Source organism: Ambystoma mexicanum, chromosome 6q (assembly GCF_040938575.1).
Source record: "Ambystoma mexicanum isolate Mex_15411 chromosome 6q, UKY_AmexF1_1, whole genome shotgun sequence".
Lineage (NCBI taxonomy): Eukaryota > Metazoa > Chordata > Amphibia > Caudata > Ambystomatidae > Ambystoma > Ambystoma mexicanum.
In genome coordinates this window covers 1527066566-1527087596 of record NC_090937.1, presented here as the reverse complement: position 1 = coordinate 1527087596, position 21031 = coordinate 1527066566, and the positions used below count along the sequence as shown (strand labels likewise).

Sequence of the window (21031 nt, the reverse complement as noted above, 5' to 3'; positions counted from 1 at the left end):
TATCATGGTTTTACAAAACCATTAGGGTTTTATCATTTATTGTGAACATAAAAGTTTTCCAGAATGTTAAAAAGCGACATGAAGCATTCTGTTAGCATGGATCTCATCTTCACTGCGATTCCTCCACCACCGATTAGCACTGCCTGTTGACAACGGTATGAATTTCAACATTATCCACCTATACTTTAACGGCATGAAAAAAAAAAAAGCCAATCACATACTGATCTAATTAAATGGTCTAAATGCTGATAAACCTGCTAACCAAGACAGGCTGGCAGCACAATGATTGCCAATGTATGCTCACAAGACAGCTGCTCACATGTATCGGCTTATCTGACCGTAATAAACCACAAGGTTAACAGCCTGGTTTTCATCAAAGCCTAGCCCATAATTGTATCATTTATATTATGCACCAATTAAAGATAGTAAAACGAATATGATCTACACCGATCTAGAAAGCGCGATCATCTTCCCCGCACAGGCTACTAGAGTTCTGCCTAGTGGGTTAACCAAAATATTTAGAAAAATGCTCAGCCAACAGAAAATGTCCGTACTTTATTTCTTAATGCTCTATAAACTTGTCAGGAAAGAAGAGCCAGTAGAAGTGACTTAAGCTGCTAACAATCCATCCACAAATAAATGGATTCATCATTTTTCATTTGGATCATTGACTGCATCGCTTCTTTTCCTCTACTTAAGATCAGGGGACGCTCCATCTCCGGATTACGTCTAAAGGCCTATGACAGACCCGCATCCCATGCTGTGTGCTGCAATCAAATATTCACTAATAAAACCAAAACAAAAAATATTATGTCCCACTAACCTTTTTTTTTTGCATGGCCTCCATCTTCCAGACTTCTGCGTCAGATTAGTACAATATTTATTATTTCATCCATAAGTGGCCTGATATTCTAGGGTTTGTGACGGTAGTACAATTATCTTGACCCTACAAACTACAAGCCTATTTTCAAATATTAGTGAAAAGCCTCCAGAATAATTCTTAAATGCAACACTTTAAAAAAAAAAACACAGAAATTCATTTGAAAGAGGAGTCAAAGTCTTTCTATTACCAATTTCTCACTCATCGCCATATTGTCCATATAGAGCTAACGAGTAACTTGGTTATGGTAAAGAAAGAAACAGTTTCTAAGCAGACTGATGAACATTTGACTGCAACCCTTCCTATCGCCTATACACTTGGTTACTAAGATTTCTTTCTTGAGGAGGGAAAATGTTTAATCTTATTGGTACAGTGCAGCTGCTGTTGAATAATTTAGAACTACGCTGGTAGCTGGAATCCCATTCACTATTCTGCCATTTCTGCAGGAGGCCACGCATAGGAAAACTCCATCGTTTTACTGCAGAGATGGTTTCCTCTAAGACTCCTCTTCCCCCCACATGATCACAGAGGTGGGGGTGAAGAGGGGTGGATGGGGACTTGGAGGGAAGATGTGAATTCCTGAATTTTGACACAGTGTTGCATGTTATGTACCAGCCTGAAGCTTTTAAATGCTACGCCATTGTATACTGCATATCTCTGATATGTAGAACAAGAATCAGTCCGTTTCTGCAACACTGTTTGTGGTCTTCTATAAAATCTGGATTAACACGGACAGCTGGGCAAACTGCCACGGCGCAAGTGATCCGTGCCAACAAAGTAAAACAAAAACAACAGCGGATGCTTTCAGGAAAAATGTGCCATATTATTAAAAAAAAACGCCACCATCAAAATAAGTAATAAAAGAGGTTGACCAACTTAATTCCCAGTGATGACCAGTAAAGGAAATGTCATTTGCAATAATTGGCAAAGAATGAATATTTTCCAAACACTATAATTTCATCTCCTGTAAAATAGTTTGCAAAAAAAAGGTCTTTGCTTACCTCCTCCTTGGCACTACTCTTGGCCGCTTGAACACCTTGCATCGTCAAGGGACGGTGGACATACTAACATCCCAAGGTGTTGAGCAGTAGCCACGGTTGCAGCTGTATGGAAACATTTTAATTTCGGGTGGTATTAAGGCTGTTCAAAGTACACAGTTCTGACGTTGTAAATTGTGAGGATCATATGCATACAGTGTACATCAGACCTAGTCATTCGAAGATGAAATGCAAATGAAATCGCCCACAGTCAGGAAACATCCAAAAGGAACTCAACGTCTGAATAAAGGTGAAGTGTAGGAGGAAGGCACTCAATACAGGAAAGCCAGCTGAAGTCAGGAGCACACAATAATATTGCCTAACACACTGAGTTCTTTGGGAGGAGTTTTGGGGAATGGGTTAAGGAGGGTGAAGAGGACACCACTAACCAGTGCAGTTTAACACATTGCCCCGGACTAAAAAAACAAAAAAAATCTCACACTTCCAAAAACGACTTGGGCTTTGGTTCACCCCAGGAGTTCCGAATGGCCTCTTCGCTTTTGGATTTAACTTCTGCGGAATAAACATGAGTTAGTTGAACATGGCAACATGATAAACCCACATTTTTGAAAGGCAAGTTTCCAGAGCAGGACTTCAGACATTTTGAAAAGAAAATGCAATGGTTTCTGCACATGCTGTTCTACAGCTCTGATACCACACGGTCAAGCTTTCCCATCCCGAAGAGTGCCAGAGTCTACAATCCAGTTCCATGATGGCGGGCCATGAAATCTATTAAGTGGGCAGCTCGAGTTGGAGTCGCTGCTCCTTGTTAAATTCTCACCTTTGCCCACTGGTCTCCAAGCACGTTATTAGCATGCTGAGCTAATGGTACATGGAGAGAGAAATTAGATTTGGCAAAAAAACCGGGCAAAGAGGCTCTGCAGTACTGACAGCCCAAACCTCTCATCAAGAAAATGTTCAAGTAGCATTCACAGAAAGAAGAGGGAGGAACAGTCTTCGGCGATGAGACTTTCTGTACATGTTTCAGTGATGGCCTCAACTACAAAAGGTACTGATCTTGCCCAGAATGTCGACAGATGGCATTGCTGAGGAGCTTCCCAGCCGATTCCTACCAGAAAACAACTGAAGCTACTAGGCAGCTAAGGTGAAGTCTTCTCAAAGTATCTGTTCAAGGCTGATGTCCTTAGTAGGCCAATTCTCAGATGGAAAATGGTATATTGATCTTCACAGCATTCATTGGTTGACAGTTCAGGATGGACAGGACCTGGTTAAAGCTACAGATGCAAGACAATTTATACACATCAGGACAGGTAATCCTCGGCTTACAGAATGAATCAAGAACTGTGATTAAGCGTTTGGTTCTTTGCACTCAGATTTCTGTTTATGTGTAGGGTGTAGGGTTAATGTATAGTGCACAAGTACTGAAGCGCTTTTGAGGAAACCTGTTAGCCAAAAGTAGTCGCAGCCTGCAAAAGTTCAGCAATTCAAATATTTGAGTCACAACTAGGATTTAAATATATATATTTTTTAATTCGTAACCTTTTCCAGAGATCAGTAAGCTAATGGCAATTGAGTCCATACTAGGGGTCCCTGAACAACTAAAGCTTTGCCAACCACAAACCTCATCTTGTAAAAAGGAGTAATCAGGAACGATGTATGGGCGGATCTAACAGCATGATTAGGCGATATCTTTTGATCTGCGTGGAAAGGTAATTAGATTAGGTTAGGTTGGAAGACGAGACTCATACTTGAGTGCCCACTTTCAACAGGATACGTCCTGAACTGAAGGAAAGTGCAGCTTCCAAAGAAGAGAGCTTGCACTGTCAAAAGAAGAAGCATTTACTACTGTGTAAGCAACTTTGTTGTGGTGCAGCTGCAGTTGAGAGAACATATTTTGTAGAACTACTATGGAAGGAGTTTCAGTAGTCTTAGACCTGGCGATGTATCTGATGATATGGTCAGGATGCTGTTCCTCAAGTAAAGGACAGATTTGAGAAAATAATCGAAGATAATATATTGTGGAGTAGAGAATACATTTGATTTGCAAAGACATATTTAGAGGAGTATTACAAATGATTGCTAGTGGTTTAACTTTGAGGTAACATTGGTAGGTTAGTATTTTTAAGGAGAAGTCCCTCTGTTTTATTTCAGTCAGCTGCGGGTACTTATTTACTGCAAGCTCAATTTTGGAGCTTTTTATTATCAACCAGTTTGAATCCATCCACACTTTGATGGTAGATAAGGTAGAAGGCAGTTTGTTATTATCGTCCGTGTGTTTATTAGTTAGTTGGTTGGAAATTCATCTGCTTTGCAGAGATACCAAAAAGGCAAAGTGGATAGGTGGTCATTAAGTGGTCTAAGGTAAAAAAGTGGAAAATAAAGTGGTAATCTATTAACCCTGTGGAACAAAAAGAGCCTTATTTTAACGCATCGCATGACACTCTGGCAGTGGCTGTTGATCTATCCCGAATCACCGATGGTCCAGGGTATCAAAGGCAGCTGACAAATGCAGTATACCATTAAGATATTCGGATCCTTCTCCATATGCCAAGGAAGGTGGTCCCCGACATCTAATAAGGATGTTTTCATTCCAATTGCTGTGGAGACAACTCTGCATGGGCGGGCTGCCAGGCCACCAGGATTCCAGACTCGTTCAACAATATTTTAAATAGTTCCCTCCATACATCACTCTGAACGCCTCCGCGTGCGGAAGCACTGCCATAACAAATACCATTGCTAACATCGCTGTGTCACCAGGTAACGAACTGGTGTTCTCTCTCAAATGCTTTGCTCTTAATCAGCGCACAAAGGCAAGTGTACAGAAACCATGGTAAAAATAAACATAACTGATAAGTGTTTCATACAGTACTTCTTTGCGTGCATGAACAGTATTGGTCTTAATATTATCATCAAACACGGAAAAGAAAACTGATTTGACCCTTGCTATGTTATCTATACCACAGACTGCAGCAAACAGTGTCATAAACATCTGTACTGCAGATGAGCAGGAGCTGTTTAGATGTAGCCGACTAGTGACCAGTGCCCCATTTACGCTGAAACAGCCCCTCAAAGTGTGTTTTTATTTTGTTTCCGTTGGGGCAGCCCTAGGATTGAGAGGGAGGGTAGGGGTAACTGTCACATACAGGCAGGCAGACCTAGACAATCCCGGTGCCAGCTCTGGAGTCTTCTAATCTGCGAGCCACCGGGCTCCTGACTATACGTCTCAACATGCTCCTCTAGTTGGATTGAGACTACACGGTCTAGAACAGGAAGCAAAAGTGGAGTGTTAGCTATAGTGTATTAATTCAAAGTGACATCTGGTTTTGACAAAGTTCTTTACTAATGGGTTTACCCCCGAATCATTTAGAGAGTCAGAGACAGTGCCATGGAAGAGAGAACTCTGCTTGCAACCATACTTGCAAAGATTGATTTATTGTAAATAAGCTAATAAACATGTGAATACAAAAATGTGGCAATTGCTAATTTACTGAATCCTTGTCAAACATGCTTCAGTTCTTTACACTGGTAGAAGGTGTGTTTATTTGTGCTCTGCTAGATAAGAGTGCATTTGGGTGGCCATGATTGAAAGGAAAATCTTGAGATACATTTTACAACATCTAGGACGGATTCCGGAGTTGTATGCCACACGCTTGTTTTGGTAGAACCAATTCCTAATGTTGAGATGTGGAAAAAATATGCGAGTTCCTGTGACAGACTGAGAACAAGCCAGGGAGATGAACATCTGACTGAAGAAATCAATCACCTAGGTAACCGAAGGGTCGCCATACAGATATTGATGAGTTACAACATATCCCAAGAGATATATGGACAATGGTGCTGAATCAATTCTGAAAGTTCACAAGCACGCTGTGAGGATTTGCCATCTGGCAAGGGTGTGAAAGCGTTGACTTTTTATAGTGTTATTAATTAATGAAATGATGCAGGTAATTACATCTCTGAAAGGGTAATCCGGTGATGAGATTCCCCTTTCATCAACTCCATGCCGAAAGCATAGTGTGCATCTGTGACCTCCTGCATCAGTAATCTAATTAGCAACTGCCACTGTAACAAACCTATGATGATCATAAATACACCATGACAGTGGCAGGCCTTACACTTAGAATAAAGCTATGCTTGAGTTAAGGCATAATGCATGGCACTAATGATCATTGCAGCCATATTCAATTTGATGTCCCACATGCGCCAGCATATGCGTGGCAAGCTCAGCTGTGGAAGGTGACGTGCATTCGGGCCAGACGTGTTGAAACTGCCAAACGACAGGACAGGAACCTGAATGGCCATGATACTTCTTTGATCTCTTTGTGAGGGCAGGCAACAACCTCCGCCAGGGACAACCACACAGCATGCCAGTGCCCTGGGACCAGGAATCAAAAGGATAGCACCTATTCATGGGGAGTAGCCTCACACCAGAGTGCTGCATTTAAAAAGGCCTTTGATCCTAGTGAGAAGGAAAGGGGGCAGGGTTTACAGTAGTCAAGAGGGATCTGTTTCATGGACCGAGACTTCCACCATTTTGTTTCCTCTTTGCAACGCTCTCTCCTTCCTGTCCCCTCCACTTCCTATGGAACAAACCATTTTGGATGTGAGGTCAGAAGGGCAAAGTCCTCTTCTTCGAAGAACAGGGATGGGACAACTAAGGTAGGTTAGCTTTAGCCCAATAACCTGCTGGCTTTTTCCTTTAAAAGAGTCGTCTCCCACCACTTCTTTGATTCATTCTGGAGCAATACCAGAAAAGGATTCACTGGACCTCTTTTGGGAGAGTTGTACTTTTCAAAGCCCTCAGTCTGAGGTGAAGAAGGAGCTGTATAAGGCAAAAGGGCACATTGGGAGTGACTTTTACTGTGAACTAGGACCTCCCAGAATCCCCTAAAGCAGTGAGAGCAAACCCCGAACTGAACCATCCTGTCCTCAAGCCCCCCTAAGCAGGTCTCACAACATCTGGAGGACTAGAGCAGCTAAGCTCCCTGTACTGCTGCACTGAACCAGTTGCACCATGTCACCGAGCCCGAGGGGATACGCCAGCGCAGCCTTTGGTGCTCCTCCACCCATTGGAACTGTATCACCAGCATCTAAACCCAGTTTGACACTGCATCGTGCCATTTCTGAGCCCATCACCTGCTAGGCTCGAATCAACTGCTTGACGCCTGGACCTGACTCGACTCGCCCCCGACGGCTGCTTCACCAACCCTCACATCAGAGCAACCTGATCTATAAGTAGATGACCATCGCCCGCCGGCTTGCACCGCTGGAGCATTACTCGTCAACCTTTTACAACGGAGACAACATGACTCACCTGCCCCAACTCGTAGAGATCCAGGATCGCATTGATGGGGTAAGGGGTTTGCATTTGTACACAGCAAAGCTTGATCATTGTCAACTATTACATGTCTATTCTCCCACATCTGGGAGTATTTTGGTTTTATATAGAGCTCCAACCAAAACACCGGACTTCGAGGAACAATTAGTATCAGCCCTTAATGAATCTTTGGAATCCTGTTCACCAGTGCTGCTTCTTGGTGATTTTAATTTATGGGCAAATAACAGCGCCGATACTGATGCATCTTCCCTAGTAAATATCCTTGAAGCTATTCGTTTTTTCAGAAGGTCAAAACGAGACTCATACTCATTCGGCGGGCAATACTCTTGAATGAGTTTTGTCCCGGAACATCACTATCTCATCTGTGTCACTGTCGGAATGTCCCTGGTCCGACCATTTCATTTCTTTACAAAAATCTGTTCCCTACCTTTTTTTTTTTTTCGGGCCCAAGTACATATTCTACAAAACCAAAATTGGTTAGGAATGTTTAGAAATCCGCTCCTAAGAGCACTCTTGTTTTACCTTAGCTAGAAAAACAAACTCCGATCATGGATTGTACAGATCATTTTCAACAGATTACTATGGAGGCCTTTGATTACCTAGCATGCTCGAGAACGTTAGAGAACGTTTGTGGCGAAAAGATCCTTGTGCTGCTTCCCTGTCATCATTTAGAGATTCTATTAAAGAATTTAAGAAGGTCAACCTTTAAGCCAAGCAGGCGCGTTATACTGAGCGAATTACTGCCGCAAAATCTAATTCCCAGGAAGTGTTCGCTATTCTATGCGATTTAGCCTGATAATCAGGATCCTTCCATCCCAGAAAATTATAGGCCCATCACAAATGTGCCCTTCCTTTTGAAAATCTTGGACATGGTCGCCTTTTGCCAATTGTACAAGTTTATTGAAAACCATACTCTGTTAGGAATCAGACAATCTGTGTTCTGCACTAAAAACGGCACAAACGGTGTTATTGGGTTTAAAATCCAACATTGGCAATATTATTGATAAGGGTCATACTGCCTTATTGATGCTCTTAGACCTTTCCGACCCACTTATTCAGTTGGTCCATGCTCTGCTGGTGGATAGGCAGAGTAATATAGGTAGGTGTTGATGCCACTGTTTGGAGCGAGTCCTTTCTAGGTTTGCGGCATGCAAGAGTAACAAAGGAGAATTGCCATTCCTCACCCATTACTCTTACTTGCGGGGTCCTGAGACTCCTACCCATCTACCGTTTTATCTAATATTTATACAACATCACTGTGTGGCCTTCTGGATGTGTTAGGTGTGTCATAAACCAATAACGCAGATGACACATATTTTGTCCAACTATCTGGTGACTATTTACAGGATTCTGGTGATATTAATAGGATTTATGCACCCATGCAGTCTTGGATGACTTTAAAATCCCTTGCGCTGAACGATGGAAAAACAGAGTTGCTTATTGAGGGCTCTCCTCCTAGACTGAATAAGTTGCAATCCCTTTACAGTTTGCCGGCTGTCAATCGAGGTTGTTCGGCATACTAAGACCCTTGGAATCTATTTGGACTCAATATTCCTTCAATAAACATGTAGCTAGTCTTCAAACCTCCTGTACTTATAAGACCAAACGTCTCTGGCAGATTCGTCCCTACCTATCAGAAATAAATTGGGGATTTATAGCCTCAGCAACTATAAATGCAAAGGTGGACTACCGTAATAGTCTACTGCTGGGCTCATCCCAAGTAAGTGTCAAGAAACTTCAAGTTACTCAGAATGGGACCATACAATCTGTGCCAAGATCATGTTACCGAAGCCCATCGAAATTTCCAATGGCTCCTGGTTCAACATAGAATGCAGCACAAGGCCCTTACACTTATATACAAATGCCGGGTTGGAGATGCCCCTCAAGATCTTGCTAATAGCATCAAAAATGCCCCTCATAAGAGAGTCTTGCGTTCTCTTAAGAGCCTGCTACTTGATCAACCAAGCTTATCCTTGAAAAAGTAAGGTGGATCTTGCTTTGATGTTTGGGCAGCATCACTGTGTAATTTGATTTCAATCCACTTGAAAAGGTTGGGATGCACGTGCAGCTTCCATGCACGGCCAAACAATTAAGACCAAGGAAAATCTATTAGCACACGAGAAAGTGAATATGCGCGGCAGCAAAGGTGTGGGGAGCGCAGTTGGGAGCTGGTTATATGATAAGTTTGGATATGAAAATATGGAGTAAGTAACAAATGCATCTTTAAGGTAGTTATAGAGACTTAGGTAGGTCCAGGTATGGGGCCCCGGGTGATGATATGTAGCAGTAGTGAAATACTGGTGCAGACACAGGGTCGGGGTGCATGAAAAACTCCAAGCATCGCCATATTGCAAGAAGTGAGGCCTAGAATTTTGTATAGCCTGTTGGAAGTGTAGCAGCGTGGCATAATGAAGGATTCCAATTATTTTCCCTTTCCCAAGCCCCAGGATTGAAGCTGAGCATAGTGGCATTCATAGTGAGTAGATGAGGGCTTAATTGTATCCAGGTGTAGCACTGTGGAACAAGATTGGAATGTGAACAGCAGAGCGAGGGTAGGACTGTGGCCTTCCAGAAGGACACATCCATGGGAGTCAGGTTAGAGGTCTCGAGCTGCCAACTTGTTCTGTTTGGATTTAGGGCACTAGCGCACCCCCATGAAAATGTCTGTCCTATTTGAACTACCAGGCGGCTGGAAAATAGAGTGCATACATTAATCAGAATTGGGCTGATTAATATGGTGCGAGAGAGAGCAGGGAGGTGTACTGCAGGTGGGCAACTGATAAGGGGGAGCGAGGAGCAAAACATCCCATGATTTGTGATACGAAGATCAACAGGTTATGCCAACAAATCTAGTCCAGAGCTGGAAAGACATTTCTGGGGCACCTGCATGTCTGGTATCATGACATACGCACTAGTATTTCAAAAGGCCAATTTGAACTCAGAGTTGTCCGCTGAGCTCACGCCAATGACCAGGTGCACACCATCCGACTAGACCGATGGGGCGGGTAACATCCCAGGTAACTCGCCAATCCAGTAGCTGGGAACCAAAGTGTCGGAATAGGGGGATCACGTGTTGCAGGGTGGGGTAGATTAGGATGTGGCTAATCGGTCAAAGGACTACAGGGGACCTGTAGTATGTATACAGGTGGTAGTCAATGAGTGTGGGGGAATAACACTGTATATTGTTCACGTCATGCATGATGAGTTCTTTCCTTAAAAGCCATGTACTTGGTTTGAACTAACAGAGAGCTACGTGTCAGTTTATTTCTACCGCACCTTCTGATATTTTGGTATTACACCAAGCCTTTTTCCCTCGAAACGTGTTTTTATTGTCTGGGGGTCTTGACTTAAAGACCAGCCCTTATCTGCTGCATTTCATAAAGGGCCTTAAGACTTGTTTGACAGAGGAATTGGCTAATATACGTTGTTGTTTTCTTTTTTTCCTGGATATTCCTTTTCCTTTGTGTTGTTGGTTTTGTCTGTCTATATGTGCGCCCTGAGGCCTGTAGGCATGTAGTGTGTTATAAATAATAAACTAAACGAACTAATTTTTACCGCTACTCATCCTTGTACGGCTGCAGATCAGAATCCAATCATTCACGCATGCATCCATACAAATACTCGAGTCTCAGTGGATCCATGAACACTGGAAGAAACAGTGGGTAAAACAAAACATAGTATTGTGTACCTGTTACCTGAGTGAGGGGACTTTGCAGAGAAGATAAGGAGAGACTGAACAAGAGCCAGTCAATCCCTTCAAGAGTCAGACGATGGAGCATATTCCAGGGCATAGAAAGTGGAGAGAGGAGCTTAGAGTAGGTGTATATAAAAGGAAGCCCAAGAAAACCATAGGTCTGTCAGATATGGAGCAAGGTCGTTGGAAGAGTAATTGCAGTCAGAGCCAAGAAGAAGTGGAGAATGTGCTGGAGGTCATGTGACTGATACGGTGCAGAGATGGGCACTTGCTGAAAGGGGTCTGCAAATTCTTGAAGAGGTTTTAACAGATGAGGTGCTCGGAATTCAAGGGGCACTGCTTTTGATAAAAGCAATGCCGGAAAGTCTTGAAAAGTTCTAGACAAATAAGGTGCTCAAAGAGTGGGAAAACAAACAGCCTGAGCAGCACTAGAGTCCAAAAGATTCTATCTACAAAGCATTTGAATCAAGAAAGTACCAAGGACATGCTCACACCGGAGAGGTGCTGGGGATTATCCAAAGAAGTGATTGATAACTCTGAGAGGTACGGACCCCAAACCTTGAGAAGGACCTGAATTTAGGGGGTGCTAAGGCAGCTGGGAAACACTGGGGTATTAGAAGATTAAAGTACATATGGCATGTCCTGGAAGGAATAGTCAAAATTGAGAGGTGATGTTTCCAAGAGATATATATGCTAGACACGAATACTGCACAAGTGACCAGAAATATTAAGAGCCACCAAAGTTATTCAAACTAGAGATTTGCTCTTTTGAAGCAAGGAGGGGTAAATCCCAGAACAATGATGGTGGTAATTATGGGATAAATATAAATTTGATGAAATGATTTAAGAAAGTGAAGACCAGTGAGCAGCCTGTAAACAGCGTGAAGAACAAAAAGGTACAGTTGTGTCATGAGGACGAAACTCTGAGAACAGTTAACCACAAGAGTCTAAAACCTACTGGAGGAGTGGTGCCGTATATGCTTACGCATGCAGCTGTTGCAGCCAATCAAATTAAGGGACTTTTTTTGCTGGAACAAATGTCTGCAGTACTGCTCCTGAAAGTGGGAACTGCCATAAGTATGGAGGAAAGGGCAGGGGGCATAAATTCTTCATGTTTTTGTCTTTTACATTAACCTATTGCATCACTACACTATAGTAGTTCAATTCCAATTATACACTTACATTTTGATACACTTGCTTGAAACATTGTGACCAATCCACGATATAGGGTGTTCGGAAGGTAACATAACTTTGTTTAGAAATCTCCTCCGAGGATAGCTCAGGAGCAACGTGCTCGCCTTGGAAGCAAGATGACATGGACACCACAGATTCGATCTACAAGTCAGCACTTAGAAACCTCTGGGTATTAAGCGTGTTATAAATAACCTATCATATCTGCTTTCCTCAACCGTTCTTCAAGAACAAAAATGGGCATAAAGTAAAGGTCTTCACCATGGCCAATCGCCTACAGATTTAGAGGCCTGCTGCTGGAGGGTGACCATTACGAACATAGATGCTTTGAAATCAAAATTTGTAGGCAGCTTTGTTGTAATTTGGTGTTTTATAAAACAATAATCAAAATATACAGTGCTTAATCCAACGAGTTTAATACAATGTTCCTGGACAATACATTTCGTTCTGCCAACTGGGTCTGCATTTAGCTTTATTAACTCTAGTTTCCAGAAGATTCAGAATGCATACTGTTGGGAAGGGTGGACGGTCGTCGCAGGCCCTCAAGCAGTTGTGGATGAGGCAAAGGCCTGGAAGTGTGCTGTAGGGGCTCCGGGAGGGTACAGGGGTAGGGGGTGTCTATAGGTGTCACAGTGTGGGGAGGTTAGTGCATGCTTTGGGTTTAGAGTACACTGGGACCCAAACACCATATTAGATAGTAGCAGACATATTGAAATCAAGGCCTAACTCTGTGCTGCAGCCAGGGCCACAGGCACAGGCCACAAACATGGAAATGGGTGCATACGTGCGGGAATAGGTTGTATCATGGGCATCGGTGAGAAAGGCCAGAGCCATAGAGATTCATAGATCTTTCATTGTCTCATGTTGCCAGCATTGGTATCCCAAGAGGAATACGCCCTGCAAGGCCACGAAGGGGGTTGAGAGCTGCCTGCAAAAAGCGATCCCATGAGAAGGAGTACATGAGCCTCTGATCTTCCCCCGTCCCCGCTGTAAGTAATAGCACCCGTATGACCTGTCCCAAGATCCCAGCATTCCAAGGTACAAGTTAATCCTAGACCAATAGATCACAAAAGATCAGAAAGAAGGGACAGGCTGCCTTCACCATTAGGTCACGTGATGTGTGCTGCCATGTGCCGGGAGGGTTAAAACAACAAATCTAAAATGAGGGTGTGGAGCTTTGGAAGAGCGCCAACGTGCTTGGTATGAAGCTGGGGTTTGTGAGTTACAGTATCCTCTTAGCCCGTGTCTGCAGCCACAGGTGTACATTAGGTTAGAGATCGAGAATGCATTGTTCCTTTGTATAATGAGCAATCAACTGTAGCTTCATGCCCGATGACGTGCATGCTGAAGCCCACATGGGAGAAGATGGACAGAAGGGGCTGCGACCAATGGCATCACTTATGGAGCAGGTAAACTATGAATAGGGTTGCACCAACTAGAGATTTGGATTTGTAACTTATGTAATTTACGTCACTGATGATTACTTGTGCCTTTTTAATGTGTTGCCTGTTCCGATTTTGCCAGAACGTTACGTGACAGCAGAGCTCTCTGCTGGCGCATCTTGAAAATAAGCCTTGTTCTCTTTGCAAGAGGTGTGCAGGCTGCGTACACCCACCGATTTCGTACATGCTTGTTTGAAAATCTGATGTGGCCCCTGGGACCATGAGTTGAGGTTCTGCCAGACTGTGCACACCTACCAATTTCGCCCATGCTTATGTGTACATCTGATGTAGCACCCAGTACCATGAGGCGTGACTTTACCAGACGGTGCTCATACACTGCAACTCATGAGTATTAGTGCACTCATGAACAGTTCAATGCACTTTCTGTAACTGGCACCTAGATGCCACTTGGTTTTGTGCCCTGTACATAAATGCAAAAATAATAAATAATTACCTCAATGAACTTTTTCTAGTTCACATGCATTCTATTTTCACCTACAAAAGAAAGCTCAATGCACGTTTTTCTAAACATGCCGCCACATTTTAAGGGAATAATCTACATTTGTCGAAGACTCAGAACTTCTTTCGGATCTATTCCTCACTGAGCAGGCGCCATCCCTTGAGAGACACCGCCCACACACATGCCACCCTGACTCGACCCGACTGGCACGAGCCAGCCAGCAGCACCGAACTCCACTCACTGAAGTGCCCAGCAGCAAACAGGCTCACGATTTGCGCCCACCTTCACCCAGCTGCTATGCAGATTGGATCCTCGCCCGGACCATTGACGTCCTTACTGTGGATACCTGATTAATTCTGGTCCATCTTCTAATCCTTCCCGTGCACCAAACAGTTTTGACACTTAAAACACAGAACACTCTGACATCAGTCTTCCAGTCCTGAGGAAGGCATGCACAAGAGTGGCTCACACTTCAGCCCCCCAGGGCCGAAACATCTAAGTGTAGACTTCTGACTTCAAGTCACAGTGTCTAAGAATATGCACGGTTTTATGATTGTGCAGCACAGCACTTTGTATTGTCATTGTTAATTGTTATGACCCCTGTCATGCCGTTCGCCTGACAGTATGATATGTATTGTTTATACTGTATGACTTTCTTCCCGAGATAATCACCTCGGGCCACACTCTCAAGTATACAACTATACAATGATGCAGTATGTAATGAGTTTTCTGTGTTACGTCTAAATTTGACACCTGTCTCTTTCAAACTAAGATAAGAACTTTGAATTAATTGAGATGTGCAGTCCAATTGTGTTATTTGCTTCCACAGGGGCAGTGGGTTTGGTTTCTTCGACCCTGTTCACTTGTGTTTTGCTGATTGGTTAGCCCTCCTGGGCAGAATAGGATCCCAACCCAGAGCCCCCCGTTTTTGATTCTATTTTCCGGGTAAAAGATAGCTCAATGCACGTTTTTCTAAACCGCCTGCCACATTTTAAGAGAATCATCTATAACATGACCTGGGTAAAGGTGGTCTTCCTGAAGTGCAGGTTGTACTTTGATAACATACCTTGTATGACGGAATCAGAGCAGACTTAAAGGTATAACCTCCGTTTTGGACAACAGTGCAGTGGTCAGTCATCTAGTTAAAGATATAAAAGTATCATGACCCACCAAGGTCTGGCATGTGCCTCTGAAGCGATCATGACCTCGTGTAGGTCACCGGTACTTGTTTGAGTAGTACATAGTTCGACCGAAATTGGTTAAGGAATTTCTGGGAACTGGTTTTATGGCTCCCAGACTCCTTTAGTTCCACAATTTGCAAATAGTAGGTTTCTTTGAGAGGAAAGGTGTTTTGTACAGTCTCAGCAGAATTCTGACGTGCTGTGGTGCCCACTTAGGTTGATGGAAAGGAGAAAGATTGATTTGGCAGGGATCTCCCTCCCTCTATTAACGACATTTAACTAACATACTCAATCTGCAATTGCACCAAAGAAAGAACATCGTCTTCGTATAGGGGTTGTCAGAAGACACTGAAATGGAAGCTCTAGCTAGAGACGTGGGAAACACTCTGCATAGAGAAGGTAGTTGTATGAGTGCCACACAGTATCCGTTTTCCTGAGATCATAACACCCACTTGTCGGATCTGATCCACCCCCATACGAGCGAATTGTGTATTGCGACCCCCTGCCAGGGTGACATGGGAGCAGACCAGAAGCAGGGAATCATTGTTTGATGTGGATAGTCGAATCTCTAGTGTTTTGGCCTCTATCCCCTACTACGTCCTCTCCCGAATTGTCTGTGAAAGGACTGTGATGCAGATGTTTGTCCCCGATTGTTATATGATGCATAAGTGGACTGGGCTCAGGATCTTGCATATCGCTGTAGACGAAAAGTACAGCTTTAGCATATGACCCCCCTTTACTGAAAGGGCTTACTTGTAATCTGCCCTAGGCTCTTAAGTGTCTTGTGTTCTTTTTCAGCGAGGGGATCATCTACTGCCTTGCCAAGCAGGACAGAGCTCCCAGCTGCTCACTTGGCTCCCCAAACAGCAGTCCACCATGCTGCAGCATGTCATATTACGGGAGCACGGACATTGGACCCAATTACCGCTATCCTAGGCCAACTACATTGGCTTCCACTCCAAGCCAGGATATAGCTCAAGACTGCCTTTATCATCTCCATAGCAGTCACGAGTACCACATCATTGTACCTGGTGGCGAAGCTCCGCACATCTGGTGGCACATGCTCCTCACGCCGCAAACTGCCCATCCGGCTTGAATCCTAGCTCGTCCGCAAAGAGAAGACCTGCAAACAATCCTCTTGTTATACAGCCACCCTCTGGAACTCGATCCCGCTGTCGACTCAGAATGCCCCCACAATTCTCCAATTTCGTAAATCTCTCAAAACATGACTCTTTCAACAACACCTGACCAAGGACTAATTCCAATGGATGCACAAACTGTGCAAAAACCTCACAGTACTGCACCACTGTTAAAAGAACCCTGCCCAAATATCAGCCAAATATCCTGAGCCCAAGTCACTTTCCCAAAATCTCAATCAATTTGTGCATATTATTTACAAACCCCAGAGGGTGGGTTTAGGGATGCTCGCTGACAGCCTAGAACTTTGAGTACTCTTAATCTTAGAGTGGTCACTAGCGCACAGCAACTGTATCGAACCCACTACTTTCAATTATTCGCCAACCTTGTCTGAGGCTGTGGATGTAGGATCAACCCCTGAAGGTTTTGTGACATGTTGTAAGGGCAGGTTAGCTTCATTAGGGGGCAAATCAACAATTTGAGGAAGTGGGAATACCACGTATGACGTGCCCACATCGGATCAATTGGAATCATTGTCAAATGCTCCTGGTGCATTTTGGGTAATTACTTTGTTCAAGAGTGGTGTTGGAGGAAAAGCATATGCAACTATCCCTGATCAACTCATCCCCAGTGCATTCCCTTTCGACCCTTTCTGTGGGAAGCTGGAGGAGTAACATAGGCATTTTGCAATTTATTTTGTGGCAAACAGGTCTATGTCTGGTTTCCCCCAACATGTGAAAATGTCTGAATGCAATTCCCACCCGTGTTCTGGGGGATGATTTGTGTTTCTGCTTAGTGTATCTGCTAGGCAGTTGTTTCCCTGGAACATGTTGAGATTGGCTGCGACGGCTGCGAACTACAAGTGCCAGAGGTTCACCAGCAGGTTTCCCCAGCTGAGGAGCATGAGCAATGCTTTCTCATTCCCCTGGGACGGCCTGTTCCTGTATGCATTCCACTGATTATAACAGACGATTGCACCACCATATTTTAAATCAGGGAGGGACTCACTCCCTAAATCTCTCACACTAGCAAAAAAACATTTAGGAATGGAGCCTCTTCAAAGAGGAATACATCTCAGATCGACCTGTTCGCGACGGCTGCGAACTACAAGTGCCAGAGGTTCGCCAGCAGGTTTCCCCAGCTGAGGAGCATGAGCAATGCTTTCTCATTCCCCTGGGAAGGCCTGTTCCTGTATGCATTCCACTAAAGAGGTCAAGTGCAGGTTGATCCTCGTCGCACCAGCCTGGCCAAGACCGATCTGTTTCCCGGACCTTCTGGACTTGGACTAATCAGTACATTTTTCCTTATTATGGGATGTTGGAAATCTTGTAGTCCTTTGTAAACTGCTAGCAATTCCAGAACAGGTATTTGTTTTAAGAGAGAGAGAGGGAAAGAGAGAGAGAGTGTGTGTCCCCACCTGCCCTGCATCACGTTGAGCTCCCACGCCGGGCCTGGAGCCTTCACTGGCGGGAATGAACGGAATAGTCCTTCACCAGGCAATGAGACCGCAGGGATGATCGTCCCATAGTTCTGGTGTAGCGGGAGATCGCCGCCAGATGTATTTTGATGGGGGCATGAGCCAGCCCCGCCTTGGCCAGTGACAGCAGGTGCGGCAGCACTTGAGGGGCCGTAATTCACAGAGGGTTACTCTTCTGTGCACGGCACCAGACAGAGAACCTCTTCTATTTGTTTCCATAGTACTTGAGAGTTGAGGACGCTCTGGCCTTTGCAAGCACCTCCTTGCAGTCCGCCAGGATATCGTACCCTCCAAACTCTAGTGCCGCAGGAGCCAGGCCTGCAAGTTCAGCGACCGCGGGTTGTGAGAGAGAGAAGATCTGCGTCCGTCGATAGTTTGACTGGGGCGGGGGCGCTGACAAGTCCAGAAGGTCCGGGTAACAGATCGGTCTCGGCCACGCTGGTGCGACGAGGATCAACCTGCACTGGGACCTCTTGAGTGGAATGCATACAGGAACAGGCCGTCCCAGGGGAATGAGAAAGCATTGCTCATGCTCCTCAGCTGGGGAAACCTGCTGGCGAACCTCTGGCACTTGTAGTTCGCAGCCGTCACGAACAGGTCGATCTGGGGTTTGCCCCATCGTCGAAAAAACCGATCCACTTGGTCCTGAATCAGTTCCCACTCGTGGCATGAGCGCAGCTCCCTGCTCCGCGAGTTGGCGATGGTGTTCTTTATCCCTGCTAGGAGGAAGGGCACCAGAAACATCCCCTGGGCAACGGCCCAATGCCACAGATCCTGGGCCTCCTTGATAGGGCCGGGGACCTGGTTCCTCCCTTCTTCCGGATGTAGAACATCGTGGTGGTGTTGTCGGTGAAGATCCTTACCACCTTGTCCTTGAGGGACGGGAGAAACGACATGAGAGCCCAGAACACTGCTCGGAGCTCCAGGATGTTGAGGGAGTGACCTCTCCTCCGGGAGCCAAAGGCCCCTCGCGTGAAGATCTCCAGTGTGCGCTCCCCAACCCTCCAGGGAGGCATCCGTCGTCATCGTCTCCTGGTGTGCTGGGGTCTGAAAGTCTGTGCCTGCCGCGAGATGCGCACGGGTGCCCCACCACCGAATAGCTTGGCAGAAGACCTCGTTGAGCGGGATCTTGTCTTCGAAGCTGCCCGCCGCTTGCATCCAAAGGGCGTCGAGGAACTCCTGTAGAGGACACATCCGCAGCCTGCATAGGCGCACCAGGTAGATGCAAGAGGACATCATGCCGAGAAGTGACTTGATGGACCTCACCCTGGCCATGTCTGTGGCCAGCAGGCGCTGCACCTTGCCCAGGATGGCCTTTGTCCTTTCCTCCGACGGGGAAGCCAATCGTGCCACTGTATCGAGCTTGGTTCCCAGAAACAGTGTGACCTGCGACGGAACCAGGTGGGATTTGAGAATCCCAGGTCCATGAGCAGTTGGACGGTCTTCACTGTGTGCTCGACAGCGAGCTCCCTTGTCCTTGCACGGATGAGCCAATCGTCCAGGTAGGGATAAACGTGGATCCCTTGCAGGTGCAGCCGCGCCGCCACTGGTCGTCTTCTCACCTACCGCTGGGCTCTTTCCTTCCAGCCAGTTGGAGAGGCGGATCCATCGATCCCTCATGGTCCGTTCCGACATGTTCTTGCAAAATGCACATTCCTTCTCCACATGCGTTTTGTCTTCGTGAAGGCAGTAGAGGCATCTAGAATGCTCATCCTCCTTGAACACATTCTGTAATCCGCATCCAGGGCAGTTCCTGAACAGCTTGGATCCAGGCGTTGAGCTTCCTTTGTCCTGGGCCATGTCCACGGGGTAGGCCTCAAGGTCTTCTGGAATCCTCCAAGAAGCGTACTTGACGAAAACTTCGCCCTTGAGGGGCGTAGAAAATTCCGAAACGGGCCCCCGTTGATCGGAAGTAGAGACGGTGGAGCTCGAGGCTCGATTGACCGAAAAATTAGATTATACTCTTTGAAAAAACGCAAAACGCAATAACAGCTCGAGAGCTATAGCACGAGGACTCCCAAAACTCGAACGTGTGGTAAAAATCTGAGGATGGCTGCCAGGGGAGGCGTTTAGGGAGAGGGCAGTCATTGGCTGGGGGCAGTATGACCCAGAGACCAGTGATTGGTTACTACTAAGAAGGACAGATCAAAAACGAAACTGATACTGATTTTTTCTTTACTGAGGATTCCCAGCCTGACGACGGGGAATATTCATGAGCATGTAAATCCATGCCAGACCCCATGCTGGAGAACAGAATATATTGAACGGTTTGCTTTTTCTCATCAATGAAATTAGTGTACTCTTCCGATTCATTGGTGTAGATTTTTAAAAACAATTGGCTGCCTTTATAAGATCATTATACAAAATATGATCATTAATGGGTGATGAAGATATAGGCAACAGCAGGACCTAGGCTCAAAGGCCAGCTGTGAGGGTTGCACTCCCTTAGTCTAGCTCCAAAAGCAAGGTACCACTACTTCAATTTTAATGTACGTATTTCTGTCTTATAAACATCAGTAAAGTTATTCACAACTCATTCTAGATTTGAGAAGTCAAACGTATTTTAATCAGTCAGTATTTGAGGCAACATCCATAATGCTCAAAATCTTAGAAAAACAGTCTGATTCTGGGCTTGGTATTTTAAATATCCATTATGACTGTTGTTAAATCAAAGATTCTGCCCTGATGAAGGACTTTTCCATTTGCAATCCATTGACATTCTGGCACTCTGTTTACGAGACAGAAATACAAACATTAAGATTGAAGCAATGTTATCTAGCTTTTGAAGCCAGACTGAGCGAGTGCAACCCTCACCACTGGATGTTGAGGTTAGGTCCTGCTGCTGCATGTATTTGAGTGCCCTGTATGGAGGGTGTGCATCCCATACATTATTGAATTTATCAAATTTACAAATTAATAATTTGTTAATTAACTGAAGAGGTACCCGCTCACATCTGGGTTTTGATGTATATAGGATGATCCTCCATGATGTCTGGATATGGGACAGTATAGTCATCTGTGCTCAGTGCACGAGTCTTCCATCTCATCTTTATCCAGCTCAATTATGGGCTCCTCATAAGTGTGTGTGGTATCAACCGTAAATGTTTTAGCTGGAACGCCCCTCCTCCTGTACAACATGTTTAATCCATGAAAGAAGCCATTTTATCCAGTGTTTTTTCAAACCTATCATTTTGTCCAAGCAGTACTAGAAGGAGTACAGTGGAAAAATCATC

General features: G+C 44.9%; 1 protein-coding gene across 2 annotated transcripts in view; it reads right to left on the bottom strand.

Moving 5' to 3' along the window:
• RNF24 (ring finger protein 24) overlaps positions 1–21031 on the bottom strand; it is a 254389-nt gene that overhangs the window by 72502 nt on the left and 160856 nt on the right. The gene's annotated exons all lie outside the window — the stretch shown is intronic.